This window comes from Protopterus annectens, chromosome 17.part0, assembly GCF_019279795.1.
Source record: "Protopterus annectens isolate FY-2018-M chromosome 17.part0, PAN1.0, whole genome shotgun sequence".
NCBI lineage: Eukaryota > Metazoa > Chordata > Ceratodontiformes > Protopteridae > Protopterus > Protopterus annectens.
In genome coordinates, this window is record NC_056751.1 from 806,479,481 (window position 1) to 806,496,120 (window position 16,640).

General features: G+C 40.2%; 1 protein-coding gene across 2 annotated transcripts in view; it reads left to right on the forward strand.

Moving 5' to 3' along the window:
• Nucleotides 1-16,640, forward strand: part of LOC122791333 (nucleolar protein dao-5-like) — a 107,220-nt gene that overhangs the window by 72,469 nt on the left and 18,111 nt on the right. For both annotated transcript variants that reach the window (XM_044059046.1, XM_044059047.1), the window contains exon 2: nucleotides 14,290-14,603. The gene's annotated coding sequence lies outside the window, so the exon portion shown is untranslated. The remainder of the gene's footprint in view (nucleotides 1-14,289; nucleotides 14,604-16,640) is intronic.

Below are 16,640 nucleotides of genomic sequence, written 5' to 3' on the forward strand. Positions count from 1 at the left end.
CAGATATGGTGGTATAGGAAAACTCCCTTGCTTGGTTTTGAATGCTCCTTGTGCATGATGTTTGTTACACATATGACATGCTGCACAAAATTTTTGTGTGAAGTTTATAAATCCATATGTTTGGAATATTGATTTTACTAACTGCCCATTCCCCCTGTTGAGACATGGCACTGCCCATGGCTCCAACAAAAGCATCTAGAGAAATAGCGGCAATGACAATTTTTTTTCTCTTTGATATATACAGTCCATTTTAGGGGATTGCACCGTTTTCTCCATTTTTGTTTCTCAGCTTTTGTAGTTAATGTCTGCATTGTTTTTTTAAAAAAGTTTTCTGTTCTGAGGCTGAGGCTGCTGCAGCTGCATCAGCTTTGCATTTCCTTTTGAAATGCATCCTGTTGTTTTGTATGAGCTAAACATTTACAAATAGCTACCTTGGACAAGTTCAAAATAAGTTCGCATGATTAATCATGGTTTGCCAGATGATAGTATCATTCCCCTATTTTTTCCATTGTTGTGCAAAAAACATGCAACTGTAGCACTGTCATACTGACTGTCAGTATATATGTTCACACATTTATCTTTCATAGAGTACAAGCCGATATTAGGCTATCAGTTCTGCTGCTTGAGCAGACAGGTTATGCATACCCTACTAGATTTTTCCCCTAGGACCCTTTCTGCATGAACCGTCCACATAAAATGTCACCGGCATCATCGTCTGGGCAATATTATTTGCTCAATTTCCTGCAGGCAACTGTGTGTGTGCCATCCACAGGAGTTGGAAGTAACGTTGATGGATTTAATGTTACCATATGAGGTTGGCTCAGCAGTATGGTCATACATGAAAGATGTCTAGCAGGAGATAGATATGCTATTTTTCTTGTAGTAAAATTATAAAACTAGTGATGAAGCTATCAATTGTTTTAGTCTGCGAAAAGCTGCTTCTGCTTCAGGTGTCCATTGTAATACATCTTGTGCTGCCATTGGTGTTTTATATATTAAATCAGCCAGTGGAGCAGATTCATAGTTTGATATCCAGCTTTGACAAAATTAGTTGTTACCAAGAAGGACATCATTTTCCTCTTGTTTTGCTGGTTGGGTGCCTGTAAAATCGCTGTTTTTCTGTCTTCGTCTAATATTTTACCTTCATTGGATATTACATATCCTAGGTATCTAACCTGTTTTGTTGTAACTTACTTTTGTTCACTTTGTGTCCTTGTGCTGCTAAAAATTTCAATAATGCTATAAGATGTCATCTACATAAAGTAGAATCTGACACCCTGAAATGTAAATGCAAACCAATACTGGCTATCAGGATGTACTTATATTTACCACAGTAAAATATTTTTGTTGTGGTTTTAAATCATTACAAAGGTGGTGTGTCTGGCACCGTAGGGGGTGTGGGTATATTTATTTGTTTACAGCTTGTAAAATCCTGTACCATCCGCCATTCCCGTTTTGCTTTTTAACAGGAAATAGAGGGTGTTACATGGTGAATCAAGAGATTGAGTAATGCTGGCTATTATAGGCTTGATTCCTTGCTCTGCATCTTTCCTCAAGGGTATTGTCTTTTTGTGGTCTAAATGCTGATTTTGGTGTAATAGTTACTGGTCCTGCTGTTTGAATAAGTCCTACATCTGATTTACCTGTTGACCAAAGTTTTTTGGTATATCACACAAGGCTTTTCTTCTTCTTCTAATAAGAATGCTAATCAGCTGTCTTCACTAGTTTGTAAGTGTACAGCTGGATGTGTCTGTGTTAGCCAATTCAATTTCTGTTTTGTATTCCCTGTTCTGATAATTCTAAATCAGTTTGTTTTTCCCATCTTGTTACTTTTCTCCTAAGTCTGCCCATCTCACATCCTTATTCTTTGTCAAGCTGACATGTGGTAGTCTATTAGATTTGTACAGTGTCATGAATTCCTGGAGGTAGAACAGCTTACCACACTGTTTCCCTCAGTATCCCAATACAAGGTTCGTAATACTAATCTGTTAGCAGGATTTTTGAACAACTCTTGCTCATATTCTTTATCAGGTCCTGGCATGCTACAGTAGTATAGAGTACAATGTAACAAATGCTGTTGGTCAGTGTATCCATTTGTCTTTGTGCTTCCATACCATAAGATCTCTTCCCAGTAAGTTTACTGGACATTTTATATAGTCAGGTGATTCAGAATATTCTGGTAACTTTGAGTTCCAAGCTCAGTAATGCCAAATCTAAATTTCACTTTCTTCATCCTCTACATCTGCTTGCACTTCCTCTGTTCCTTCTTTGTTTGTTTTCCTTCCCTAATGATTTCTGATTTTCATCACTATCATATAGTCAGTCCTCATCACCTTTATTTTCTGTAGTCACCTTTTATTTAGCCTGCAATCCCTTGCTAAATGTCCTTTCTACTGCACTTAAAGCACTCACCTTTCTTTTTCTCTCTTCAAAATCTTTTGACCTTTGTGTCTTTCAGCATGTCTGGCATATTCAAAAAGGCCTGTAGCCTACTTTTGTTCGATGATCATCATATGCTTTGTAATAAAGCTACTGATAGGTGCAATGCAACCTTTCAAAATGCATTTTCAGTTGCTGTTCCTGATTTTCAGGGAATAGCCCCACCACTATGGTTGATTGAAACATTCAATACCATACCATAGTACCCATCTACAGTTATTTCTCTGCTGTATGCATTGATTAATGCAAGTCCAATCTGCTCGAAATTTGGTCTGTAAGCTTGTCCTCCTGCTATCCTGAAAAAGAGCATTGGGGGGGAGGGAGGGGCCGTCGCTATTACTGTATTATTATCCTCGCTGTTGTTTTTGCCTGACCTTCTGCATCAGATTTAAGCTGTTTAAAAGTTTAACTAATGAAATCTTGTTTAATTTACCATCAAATCCATATTTATTAACCCATTTTGTATAATACCTTACATTATCAGTCTTTTAGTGCACTGATTTCCCATTCTAAAAAAATGTTTCGTAACTTTTTCACCACGTGGTATTTCAGTTCCTTACACAGTTTATCTAGAATAACTGTCTACCTTATTCTGTTTCCTGATCTCTGACAAAATATACAGTAATTTCCTTTTGTCCCTGATCTGTATAACAAATCTCTGACAATGACATTTACTATAACCTAGTCCCTGATCTAAAACAGAAAAAAGGCAAAATTTTTCTACCCTGAGCTCTCCTGGCCGACCAGTTGAAAGTGGCCAGCCTCTCAAGACGACAATTCAGTCGGAGGTCTTTGTGTTTCAAGAAGAACCCTTTTGGTAACTTCTCCTGTGCAGTATTCAACCACCGATACACTCTGATCTGCAGCGGTTCAAGGAGGACCAAACTGTTAAATAAAAACAAATGATAACAACACAGGAGGCTCAGATGCAAAAGTTTACTAGTGTACACCAGGAGGCAAAAAACCATACAAGTCAGAGTTTTGTCTGACATGATGCAGGAAATACACAATTTTATATAGTCTTACATTCAAGCTGTGCCCATGGTCTACAATATTCTATTCATAAGAAAAAGCTGATGTTATACATTTTAAAAGTTTCCCATGGGAATAATACAGCCACCTGGTTCGTTATAATGTCTTTCTGTAAATGTTACTCTTCCAAGGTCTCAGGCTAGCTTGAATACAATAGTCGGTTCACTCTTGTAATATACTTCTTTGTTCTTCTTGCAACTTTTACTTTAGCAGCTGTGTCTTATCTCTGATACATTCACAAGGTCAATTATCTCAGAGGAAGGAATAAGAATATTCAATGCTTTATACATTTAATTTTCCTGACCCAGCAGATAATCATTAGTGAAAAACATAAGCTTGCTGAGCTGGCTACTGCCAGGGTCAGAGTTCAAATACACTGCAGCTCCAAAGCTTCAAGCAATTATATGTAAAATCATTCTTATTGCCATATTGTAAATAGAATAAAATGCATTATATACTATTTGCTTTTAAACTAGCACTTTATACATGTTCAAATACATATTTTTCTAACAATAACCACCACTGAGACATGGTTGAAGCCCTATATTAAAGATTCAGAATTCCTACTCTCAGGCTTTGCTTGTTTAAGATCTGATCAACTCTGTAAAAAAGGTGGAGGAGTCTGTGTGATATAGCCTAACACGTTCTCCATTGTACCAAACCTACCCCACAGTTCTCCTCAGCCAAAGTAATAGTCTCCATCCTGAAAATAAACAATTGCAAAAACATCTGTATTATCACATTAGGGTCTATATTAGATAATTGAACATTTGGAAAGTCTGACAACTCTCATATTTTTGCCCCTCACTGGTGTTGGTGGTGAGGATTGAGGCTCCTTGATTACTGGGCCAGAGCACGGGTGTCACATATTAATTGGTTGGCAGTGGTGGGATATCCACACCACATATTAATTGGTTGGCAGCTTTTAATGGGAAATGAAGAGGAGAAAATAAAATAAATAAATAAAATAAATAAATAAACATGAGCTATATAAGCTCTTAACTTATATAGTACTATTTCTTCAGAGTTATCTACATTGTTCTCAAATAAACTACATTATCAGTTATCCATCTGGAACATTCAGACATTTGTTGATTTATTGATTCTGGTCCTTGCTTATTTTAAAACATTTAAACAAAATGTTTGAGCCCAAGTTTCATTCTACTTGCTATTGCAGTTATGCGGTGTACATTGTTAGCTGTGTTATTTATACTCACTTCTATGTCAGGAAAATGACTAGGAGGATGATACCACAAATTTACAAACACATTTATGTTAATAGAAACAGACATTCCACCAATACCTTGCATCAGCATATTTGAACAAAAGCAATTATAAAAATTTACTATTTTTTTTTGTGGACCAGGTCAAACAATATATCAGATGGACTGACCATGACAGCCTTCTGGAATACAAATAATTAAGGAGGTAATTGGTGTTGAACATTGGCCATACCCTCAGTTTAAACAAATAACTTTCTAACAAGACTGTTTTGAAACTGAGGCCCCTGTGTTAAAAATTCACTGCCTTTGTACAAACAATATAAAGTAGTGTTTGAAGAAAAAATGGGGGGAGAATGTCCATGGACATGAGAAAGATTTGTAGATGGGTATGAAGTACTTAGAGCAGGCTTCTGCAATTACGATCCATTGGCCTTCAGGTAAATGTTTCTCAAGTGCCACAATTTCAGCAGCACAGTGTTTCAGATGCATGTTAACCAACAGTAAAAATGAAACCAAACAGCACACTGATGAAAATAATCCAGTTTTAATATTCCACAAAACGTGTTTGCATAATATAATTCCTTTTTTACTTGTTTTGATTTTGTTTGCTCTTTCTGACAGCGACTGCATTTATTTCACAACAAAGGTTTTAAAGTCACTAAGATATTCTCTACCTTTGTTTAAGGAAGGTTGTTTTATCTGTTGTAATTTTTTCCTGTACATTTTTTAAGCATACAGACTCCTTCCAGTAAGCAGTAGTACTAGAACTTTTAAATATTAACTAAACTTTCCATAAAAGTTTCAAAATGGAATATATTTTTGTGGAAAGCCAGGTAACAGAGTGCTATGTGACCCTTTGCAGAGAAAGCAGAAAGAAGAAGATCAGAAGCTAAATTTGAAAGTTTAAGTGAAACCCTTAGGCTAGATCTGAGACTACCTGGCTGAGGACTAGACTGGAGACCAGTCCATATTTACTAGGATAGTTAAGAGAGTCAGGATTTCATTTTTCTGAACATTATGACTGAGTAAGTTGCCAGGCTGGTTGTGAAAATATTAAGATGAAAAGAAAGAAAGGACAAGAAAGTAGTCACTTAAGAATGGAGAATAGGTCATTGAAGAAATAGCTTTGAGAGTTTCCTGGCAAAGTGCGATTTGAAGTTCATGTAGTTATTAGTTTTTGGATTGTGCCTAGAAAGAAGGGTAATTAACTGGTGGAACGCACGTTAAGGGAAGCAGTTGCTTAGCTGCTCTTGAGTTTTAGAGGTCATTACATTCCCCTTAAGAATGGCATTATTAGTTTTTAAATTTGTGTCAGCTGAGATTGGCTTTCCCTATCATATTTCCTATATCTTACTTTTCTGTATTTCCAGCATTTGTCTCTTACTTGGTGCTTATAATGTTCATTGGCTGTCCTTTGTATCCCTCTCTCCTCGACAGCCATTTGACTTTTTATTGTGCAGACTGTTTTGTACATTTGTATGATGCTGTCCCTCTTCTTATCATATTTTCCTGCTTGTTTCTTTACTTCATATTGACTGCTTCTAATTTATATATATATATATATATATATATATATATATATATATATATATATATATATATATATATATATATATGTATATATATTTTTTACTGCTTTAATTCATTGTAACTCAGTCATGGCTGATACAGGACTTCAGTACTCCCATCCACAAGGCAGCAAAACATGCAAGTACATAAATAAAGACTTACTTCCTTGTTGTTTTTAAGATGAGTTGCTTGAAATGGCAATTTCCCTTTATACTTTTCTTTTCTGCAGCAGTGCCAATAAAAGCCCTGCTTATAGTAACAGTAGATTTTCAAAGAAAACTAATTTACCATCATCTTCACCCCCCCTTTTTCATATTTTTACATCTAATATCATCACCTCTCTCAGTTCAGAGACACCATCCTACTTTCTTTGACAATTATGGCTGACTCTTGCAGGTCTTCTCTCTACATTCCATCCATCATTTGGATGGATATCTTTGTCTCCTCTTGCCTTCTTCTTCTGTCTGATAAATTTGCATAACAATTCATTTTATGCGTTCTTGGCATGTGAACAAACAACCATAATATATTCTCCATGACCTTCTCTGCAACTGGGCCTTCTTTGGCTATGGTTCTGATCTCATTATTCCTTTATCAGTCCCATGATGTACATCCCACTTCCCATCTCAGGGACTCCATTCTGTCATCTCAAGCTTCATCAGTTTCTCTGCCTTCACTGCCCAGATTTCTGTGCCAGACAGAATCACTGCCAGTCACTGTTTTGTCCACTTTACTTTTAATCTTTTTTAACATTCTTCTGTCACACACAATCCCTGACTCTTTGTCCTGGTGGCTACAGCAGCTCTGATTCAAGCACTGGCCTCCTCTTTCAGGCTTTCTTTTTCCTAAACCACACCTCCAAGATACTTGAAGCTGTTAACCTGTTATATTTTCTCTTGTCTCAATTTTCAGCTTCTTTAGATTCCCCCATTTGTTGCCATGATCAGTGTCTTATCTATTCTCAGTTTCATCCCCTGTGCCTTCAGTTTTGCATTCCAGTCCTCTATCATTTGCTGAAGTTTCTTTCCAGAGTCTGCTGCCTCATTGTCTACACACAGCAGTTTAGTTGAACTACCCTCTGAGCAGAAAAGGGTTAGAACTGATCCCTGATATACACCCATTCCCATTGGTAGCCCGTCTATGACTCTGAACACTGTTTTTACTTTTGCTATTGAGTCTTCTGACAATTAAAAAAGAAGCATAGGAAACATTAGATATTTTGGTCATGAGCCAAGTTTTTATTTCTCCATATGGGAGCATGCTACTACCCTCTTGTGTCCTTATGCTTACAGCTGTCCACTTCTACATATATAAACACTCATCACATGTGTATTTTATGTGAGTGGTATTACTGCACCACCCCACCTTATTCTGGTCCCCCCAACTGATCTGATGTCTCCACTAGCCTCCCCAAGGAGGAACAGATATTTTCAGAGGAACACTATTTTTTTCTGCCCCTAGGGCTCTGAAGGCCCCTAACTATAGGCAGGGTAAGAGTACTACAACTCATTTATTCCCCACCTATGAAGGCTCATGGGAGCCTCACAAATGAAGCAAAAGCTGACCAATTCCCTTTCTCAGGGAATGAGCTGGACAGACCATACATTCCCCAAGTCAAGATACACTACTCCCAGTCATTTATTAGAGGCAGAACATGGGAGGTAAGGAGAAGATGAGTCCGTCAGACAGATGGATCAAGCTTTACCACTCTCCGAAGGTGTAATTGTGAATGTTGACCTTTCATGTGTAACAGGCACCTTTTAGAGGGTTCATATAGTACAAGTCAGCATGCTTTTTAAGATATTAGAAATAATTCTTGTTTCCCGCCTTTCTAAGCTAGTATAGTCCAGTTTTCAGGCTAGTGCCGAATTCAGGGCTGTGTTACTTACAAGTTTCTGAGTTGCCCATACCTTACTTGGATAGAGGGAAGTTTCTCTGTTCACCTGTGAGAGAGGGGAACTTTAAGCAGCCATCTGTCCCTGGAGGAGTGGTTCCAGTCCAGAAGTTAGTAGTTTAAAAACCACGTTTGCACGGTTTTGTGCACCGGGCAGCACTGGTTAGCTAGGGTTAAATTATTCCCGGCTCCACTAAGTCTCCTCTTCAGTTTTTCACTTGAAATGAGTCTAACTCTCAACCTAAGCACTAAAAAAGCATCCTACAGTCAAGCACTTGCTCAGACCTAATAGCAAGCATTAATATACCCCGACACTTGACTGCCCAGCAGGGCAAGGCTCTTTATCCACCCCTCACCAACCAAGCGACTAAGCAGCTCACTCTACTATTCAGGCATGACCAAAGGGCAACTTCAGCTGTGCTCTCCAGTCCAGCTGGTGAATCTGGGTATCCTGAGGCAATGTTACAACTGCCTCATGTACACAGGCAGTCCTCTCCTCCTACTACAAAACACTAACATATGTGAGAGATGCAATTATACAGCCAAACTGGAGGCTAAGGTCTCAATACCCAAGACTGGAACAGACAGTCATGAGGAGAAGGTTAACACTTGCACCACACCTCCAGCCTCACATAGACCTACTTAACCAGCACTGGCAAAAAAATACACATAAATACACAAAATCATACTCAGAAGCTCTAAATAAAAACCTGCAAAAGCATCAGAGAGCTCCAAAGCAGGCACCCACAAAACCTGGACCTCCTGTCACAAACCAGACAACACATAAAACACAAAATAAATGTGCCACGCAATCACAGCCCTTAAGGCAAAATAACATACCTAACACACTAGTAATAGGTGACTCAATAGTCAGGCACACTGACACCCCACTCACTAGGCTGGACAAGGAGAAGGTTACTGTTAGCTGCCTATCGGGAGCCAGAATCTGCCACATAACACAAGCACTCAGGTCACTCCAGAACAAGTACACATATGACTCTGTCATTGTTCATGTTGGTGTGAATGACCTGAGATGTACCTCCCTGGACTACATGAAAAGAGACATGGAAGAGCTCTCTGATCATGTAGCCCAGGCGGGTGTGACCCTGACCCTGAGTAGCATCCTGCCCTCACCAAGAATGATATCTCAGTATAAAGAAAAAATGATCAATTTCAACAATTGGCTAAGCTTCTGGTGTCATTCAAAGGGGATCCAGTGTCTGTCAGCCTGGGATGACATGCTCTATAAGCCATGTTGCCTCACAAGAGACGGCTTGCACCTGTCACCCCTTGGCTTTTGAATACTGGCCAAGGCTCTTGCTGCCCCCATAGTGCTGTTTTTAGGCAAGGCTCAAAATTCAAACCCACCACCGTAAACAGCACAACTAAAAAAATGAGGGTTATGCTACTCAACGCCAGGAGTTTAAATCTCAAAATGCATGCACTCGAAGCACTCCTAAGTATGGAGAACGTTGACATCTGTGCTGTAACTGAAACCTGGTTCAAGGCTCCAGACAGCAGTCCAGCACTACTGGGCTACAACTCATACCACACATTTTGGCCACAGAACACGGACCGAAACACAAAAGGAAGGGGTGTATCCATATTCATCAAGGATACTCACACCTCCAGGTTAGTGGCACAGCATGATACCTCTGAGATCATCCATGTGCAACTAACATCGGGCAAATCTGCAATGCAAATTGTGGCCTGCTACAGATCACCCTCCATGACCGAGGACCACCACTCCGCCTTTCTGGAGACACTGGAAACCATGAAGGTCCTACCGAACACCCTGATATTGGGCAATTTTAATTACCCTACCATTAACTGGGAAAACTACTTGAGTACAAACTCCCAGGCTCAGCACTTCCTAGAATTTATCGACTCAAATGTCCTGGATCAGCTGGTAAACTCCCCTACCAGAGGCCACAACATATTGGACCTGGTCATCACCAACATGGGTGACAGGTGTTCCGTACCAGAGGTCAACCCATCACTGGTTAGATCAGACCATAAACTAATCACCCTGGATGTCCACACCCTACCACCACCCCCAACCAAGGAAACCACAGTGAAATACTTTTCTAAAGCAAACTTCACCTTACTTAAGGCAGAGGTGGAAAGTTTCACAGCCCCCATGCTAAAGGATAACACTGCCCAAGATGCAGAAACTTTTACAATTGCACTCTATGAGCACCTAAAAGGATGCATGGATCATGCCATCCCTAGCAAGACCAAGACACACTCCCCTAAGAGAAGGAAACCAGTCTGGTGGACCCCTGCCATAAACAGGTTATACAACAGAAGGAGGAAACTAGTTCAGAAAAAAAACAAATCCCAAGAAGGAAAGACATCCCTGATCAGTATCAGTAAGAAACTAAGGTTCCTCATAAAATCATCCAAAGCTAACTTTGAAAGAAAAATAGCCAAGGATTCAAAAGATAACCACAAAGCCTTCTTTAGCTATGTCAAGAATCTAAGTGGCAACTCACAGACATGCTCTGAGCTAGTGCAAAATAGCAGAAAATATACTGAACCTACTGATATTGCCAACATCCTGGCAGATAGATTCAGTGCGAACTTCACCTCCCTCTCACCTTCAAAAGGGCCCACAACAATACCGGAAAAGTGTAGCGTACCGGAAATCACAGAAGCACAGGTGAAAACAGCCCTTTCAAAAGCCAAAAACACAGCATCAATGGGGCCAGATGGTGTCCCAGGCTGCATCTTGCACGAACTACAGAATGAACTAACCCCCCACTTAAACACACCGTTCAGCCTCAGCCTCTCCACAGACTACGTGCCCATAGAATGGTGCACAGCAATGGTTATTCCGCTCCACAAAGGAGGGGCCACAACTGACCCTGGTAACTATCGCCCCATAAGCCTGACTAGCCTGGTCTGCAAGGCTATGGAGCGCATCATCATGGAACTCATTAACAAAGACATTGGGAACCTCCAAGCACTTGACCCGACCCAGTTCGGCTTTGTTAAGGGCAGATCATGCCTACTAAACCTGGTTGACTTCTTCGAGACAGTCACTAAGGCCATAGATGAGGGGAAAGGTGGTTTACAGCCTACCTTGATCTCACCAAGGCATTCAACACCATTCCTCACTCGGTTATTATAGAAAAACTCACCAACCTGAACATAAACCCCTATGTCACAAGATGGGTTGCCAGCTGGCTTACAGACAGAACTCACATGGTAAGAATAGTGGGCTCCAAGTCCGACTCTAACCCAGTCACAAGTGGTGTCCCACAAGGCTCGGTTCTGGGACCCCTACTATTCGGCATATATTTCTCAGAAGTACAGGCAAACACAGGAGGACTATGGCTAACCAAGTTCGCCGATGACTGCAAACTGGGAGCCATAACTGACTCTCCGGCTGACACGGACATCCTTCAAAAAGGCCTCACTGAGACAGACACCTGGTGTCAAAGTCATGGCCTCAAGCTACATGCCAAAAAATGCATAGTCATCCCATTTGGGAAAAACAAAACACCCACAGATTACCACATAGATGGCAGCCCCCTTAATACAGAAGAGGTAATAAGAGATCTGGGGACCCAGGTAGATAGTAATCTCTCCTTTGACAATCATATTGCCAAAGTAGTTAGGAAATCCTTATATGTGGCCCATCTAATTACTAAGGGGTTCACATCTAGAAATAAAGAGGTTATAGTGCCCCTCTACTTGTCACTCATCAGACCCATCCTAGAGTACAATACCCCATTTGGGATATACCTCACAAGACACTTCCAACAGCTGGAAAGACCACAAAAGCACCTCACCAAGAGGATTACTGGCCGCAAACATATGTCCTATGCAGTATGACTGAAAAAACTCCGGCTGTACTCAGTGGCATATCGTTTACTCAGAGGTGATCTCTGCCTGACTTACAAAGCAATGTCCAACTCAGAATTGATGGACATGCTCCACCTAAAGAAATCCAAGTCACTGCGAGCCACTTGCTCTAGTGAGCTAAACCTCGCAACAACAATAAATAGAACATGTTTGAGGGATAGATTCCTGTCACAGAGACTCCCCATGCTTTGGAATAAAATTCCTAACTACATTAGGCAGAGGCCCTCACTAACACTCTTCAAGAGAGGCATTGACGAGTGGATGGGTAACAGAAAATACACCCCTGGGATCACTTCATTGGCTCTGCTTGACAGAGGCTTAGTTAATTAATCAATGGGGCGGCGAAAGCCGACACACTCTGGCTAGGCTTAAAAATGCCCTTGGGCAGATAGCCTAGTACCTACCTATGAACCTTTGAATAATTTTAGAACAGTTTAAGTATAACATTAATATGTATACATTTAGTGTATAACTAAAGATTGTATTTAAGTTTCCTGTTATACATTTAACAATTTTTGAATACATTTAACTAGTGCAGCATACTGTAGAATCGGCACAATTTTTATTTTTATAATACACAGAGAAAAGTATTTGTAGAAAGCTGTGTGAACACTTGTATGCATTTTTCTTATTTTTTTCTCTTTCCTTTTTAAACACTGTAACTGTTTTAGAATAACTGGATCATTTTACAGGCAGGCCATAATATCCAATTCTTTTCCACACTACAGCAAGCTTGACAAGAGTTTGAGAATTATACAAATTAATTTTAGCAAAGTTTAATTGGTTATAACCATTCTAGCAAAGTTTAAATGTTTATAAATGTGTTCATTAACATGCTGAGATGCACACGTATTTTTTTCTCATTAGGGATTCATAAAGACTTACCATGAGTGGGAAGCCTTTCTGATTCTTAGACTACTATACTGCTGGTGGGTGGCCGCGGTGGTGCAGTGGTTAGCATTGCTGCCTCACAGCAAGAGGTTCTCTGGTTCGATCCTCGGTTGGGGTGCCTTCTGTGCGGAGTCTGCATGTCCTCCCTGTGGTCGCGTGGGTTTCCTCCGGGTGCTCCGGTTTCCTCCCACATCCCAAAGACATGCTGTAGGTGGATTGGATACTCTAAATTGGCCCTAGGTGTGAGTGTGTGCATGTGTGTGCCTTCAGTGGAAGGTTGGGCGTCGGGCTGGCAACTAAACACTGTAAAACTCCACTGCCAATCATGAGCAGACAGGTGATCTGCTGTGGTGACCCCTAACTGGGAAAAGCAAGAAGGAGAAGACTACTATACTGCTGAGGTTTCCTGTTAGCTGAAGCCTCAACAAGGAGAACTGTCTGATTGGCAGGCCTGAATGCTAATGTGGCAAATGATGGGAACAACTAGTGGTAATTAGTAATGTGTTCTCCCCCAGAAATGTCAGTGGCTCCCAATTTTTGCTGCCTAGCAATTCACAGAATGACATGGCTGCATAAATTTTTACTGTTGGAAGAAAAAGTGAACACCATCAAAAGACAGTGGTCACCCATTCAACCCTGTTTAAGCAGTCACTGTGCAAGTAAGAACAGCAAAGACATGGGATTGGGGGGGGGGGTTATAGTATGTGTATGTGTATGTGCATGTCTGTAGGGGCATGAATGAAGCTGTGTGTGTGTGTGTGTGTGTGTGTGTGTGTGTATCTGGCATGGTGGCTACACTACTTAGGTTAAGACCGAAATTGAGACTGGATTTTTCAGTGTGTGTGTGTGTGTGTGTGTGTGTGTGTGTGTGTGTGTGTGTGTGTGTGTGTGTGTGTGTGTAAGCACGTGCGCACTTGTGTGAATGTCTGGAGTGTGCATATGTGTGTACATGGGTGGCTGAATGTGAGGATGAATGCAGGGGGTTGACTTTGCCAATGTGATGCATGTGCTTCTAGGGAAAACACTACCGCAATCAGGTATGACAGTGCTAATGTTAGCTGAAGTACAATTCAAAGACATGCTAATGAGCCAGTAATGAGGTCTTTCTCATTGCAGGTGTAACTGAGTCTAAATTGCATTTTTGCACTGTTATGTTAATCAACCTACCTGCTGTAGGTAATTACTGTGAGTAGTGACCATTTGTTTGACTCCTAGTGTGTGTGTTTTTCTACTGAATATGAGTTTCACCAGTCTAATTTATAATGTGTCCTTTTATCATTACATGTGTTTTTCTCCTGAATACAAGTTTGTTTGAGTAACCTCAAGTTATATTTTCCCATGACATGATGTGCTTCTGCATTTTTTTTACAGATATCATCATTTTAACAAGAATAATTAACAGCTATACAGAATAAGATGAATTAAGAATTCATCACCTTCAGGAAAATGGTGAATGAGAAGGATGAAAATCCACACGTACAGTCCTGAAAGAGCAACGATCCAACCAGCAATCCACACGTACAGTCCTGAAAGAGCAATGATCCAACCAGCAACCCATCAGCTGCTTCATTTATGCAATCTGCCACTAGCATTTTGATCAGTCTTTGCGGGAAAAGATGCTATGGTTCTCTGAATAATGTAGTTTTTTGAAGCTGTAAGTCTTTGCTCATCTGAAGCTTCCAAAGGTAAAAAAAAGTCATTCAGTATTAACATCTTTTAACAATTTCTACTTCCCAAACAATTGTATTTTCTTTTCTATTAAATGGCTGATTATACAAGTCTGGGCATAGTACAGGTGTGTCTGATTTGCAAGCACCATGGAGAAGAAGCTGATACTGGAGATGTGTGATTGTATATATAAGTGAAAGTAATTTGCCATGTTAAAACTCAGGGCCAGATTAATAAAGGTTACCTGTAAGGTGAATACCAGGCATGCACCTTACAGCAATGATTTCCAGTTCAGAGACAGATCTACCACAAATGCTAATGCAGTATTCTGAGTGAGTGGCCTGTGGTAATTAGTCATGTGCTGTCCCCCCAGAAATGCCAGCTGTAAAGCATTTATGCAGCTTAGTAATTCAGAAAATTGATCTGCTACATAAATTACATCGGCCACCAGTTTTAATGAACACAGCCAAAAGCTTGTGTTCACTTGACTGAATTGAAGGTAAGTGCTGGGGAGTTTAGCAGACTGGTAGTGTTAGGGTGTGGCTGCATGCAAATGTACGAGTGCTATAATTAGGAGGTCACGCAGTGTGTGTGTGTGTGTGTGTGTGTGTGTGTGTGTGTGTGTGTGTGTGTGTGTGTGTGTGTGTGTGTGTGTGTGTGTGTGTGTCTGTGTGCATGTGTTTTAGTGTATGTGTGCATGCATGCATGTCTGCATGAATGAGTGAATGCATTTGGGGGGGGTGCAGCCATACGTCCACACTCCCCTATACTAACAAGCAAATCCTGCAACACTGGAGGAACACTAGACACCAATGATAACTGTTTATATAATGCCTTAAAGGAACTGAAATTTTAATATGCAAAAGCTTTGCAACATGGAAGATATAGGGTAGGGGGAACACTAGACACCAGGGATAGCTCTTTATATTGAGCCTTAAATGGACTTAAAATGATTAAAATACTGCATCATCAGCACTCTTACAGAGGGTGTTAGTTCTCTCCACAACCACTAGATATCAGGAATATTTTCCAAATATTCCTTAAGTCTTTAAAAAGAAAAAAAAATAAAGTAAAAGGGATAAAGTTTCAAACACTGCATCCTTGTAATGGACAGCAGTAGCTTCCTAACAGAGCAGTTAGTGTAGCATTTTTTTTACTCAGTAGGGAGTATGAAACTATAATGTCTGGCGTTATTCAATGATTGTGCCCTCAGTAGGGAGTATGAAACTATAATGTCTGGCGTTATTCAATGATTGTGCCCTCAGTAGGGAGTATGAAACCATAATGTCTGGCGTTATTCAATGATTGTGCCCTCAGTAGGGAGTATGAAACTATAATGTCTGGCATTATTCAATGATTGTGCCACTCTATGAGTTATGAGGAACAGGGCACCTAAAAGAAGAAACAGTAGGAGTGTCCTCTAAAATCAGGGACAGTCAGCTGAGAGAGATGGTGATGTGTCCATGTGGGGGAGGCATCAGAACAAGGCTTGAAGGAATACTAGATGACACGAGGGAGAATTTTTGAAGTCTTACGTGGACTCACTAGAAAAGTTAAAACAAGTCTAGCATCACAATTTACTTTATGATCACTAACATGAATGAAACTGTAATATTGGGCATTATTGACTAACTGTAAAGATCCATGATTTGCAAGGGCAGGGACAAAAAAGTATATGAAAAGACATTGGGGCTATGTTTGTGGTATTGATCAATGCTGCAGTAACCTTAGCTATATGGGTTATATCCTGCTAAGGATTTAACAGCTGGCCAGCTTCCAAAGCTTCAGGGCACCTTATATGCTCCCAATAAGTCAGGCAGCTTGAGCTGAGCTGACTAAAACACAAGTCTCCTCTGAGGCTTTCAATGATTGATAGCTGTCTTGTGCTGTTCCTTTGCTGGGCAGATAAGTTCCCTTTGGGGAAAAAATTCCATTTATTCATTTGTATTAAGGTTTTATCACTTTCCTCTTTAGGAAATTAATTTTAAAGCTAGGAGTGTTGTGTTTTAATGGACTGTCACGAGACTGTAATGTGCTTCTAAATGGAGCAGTCA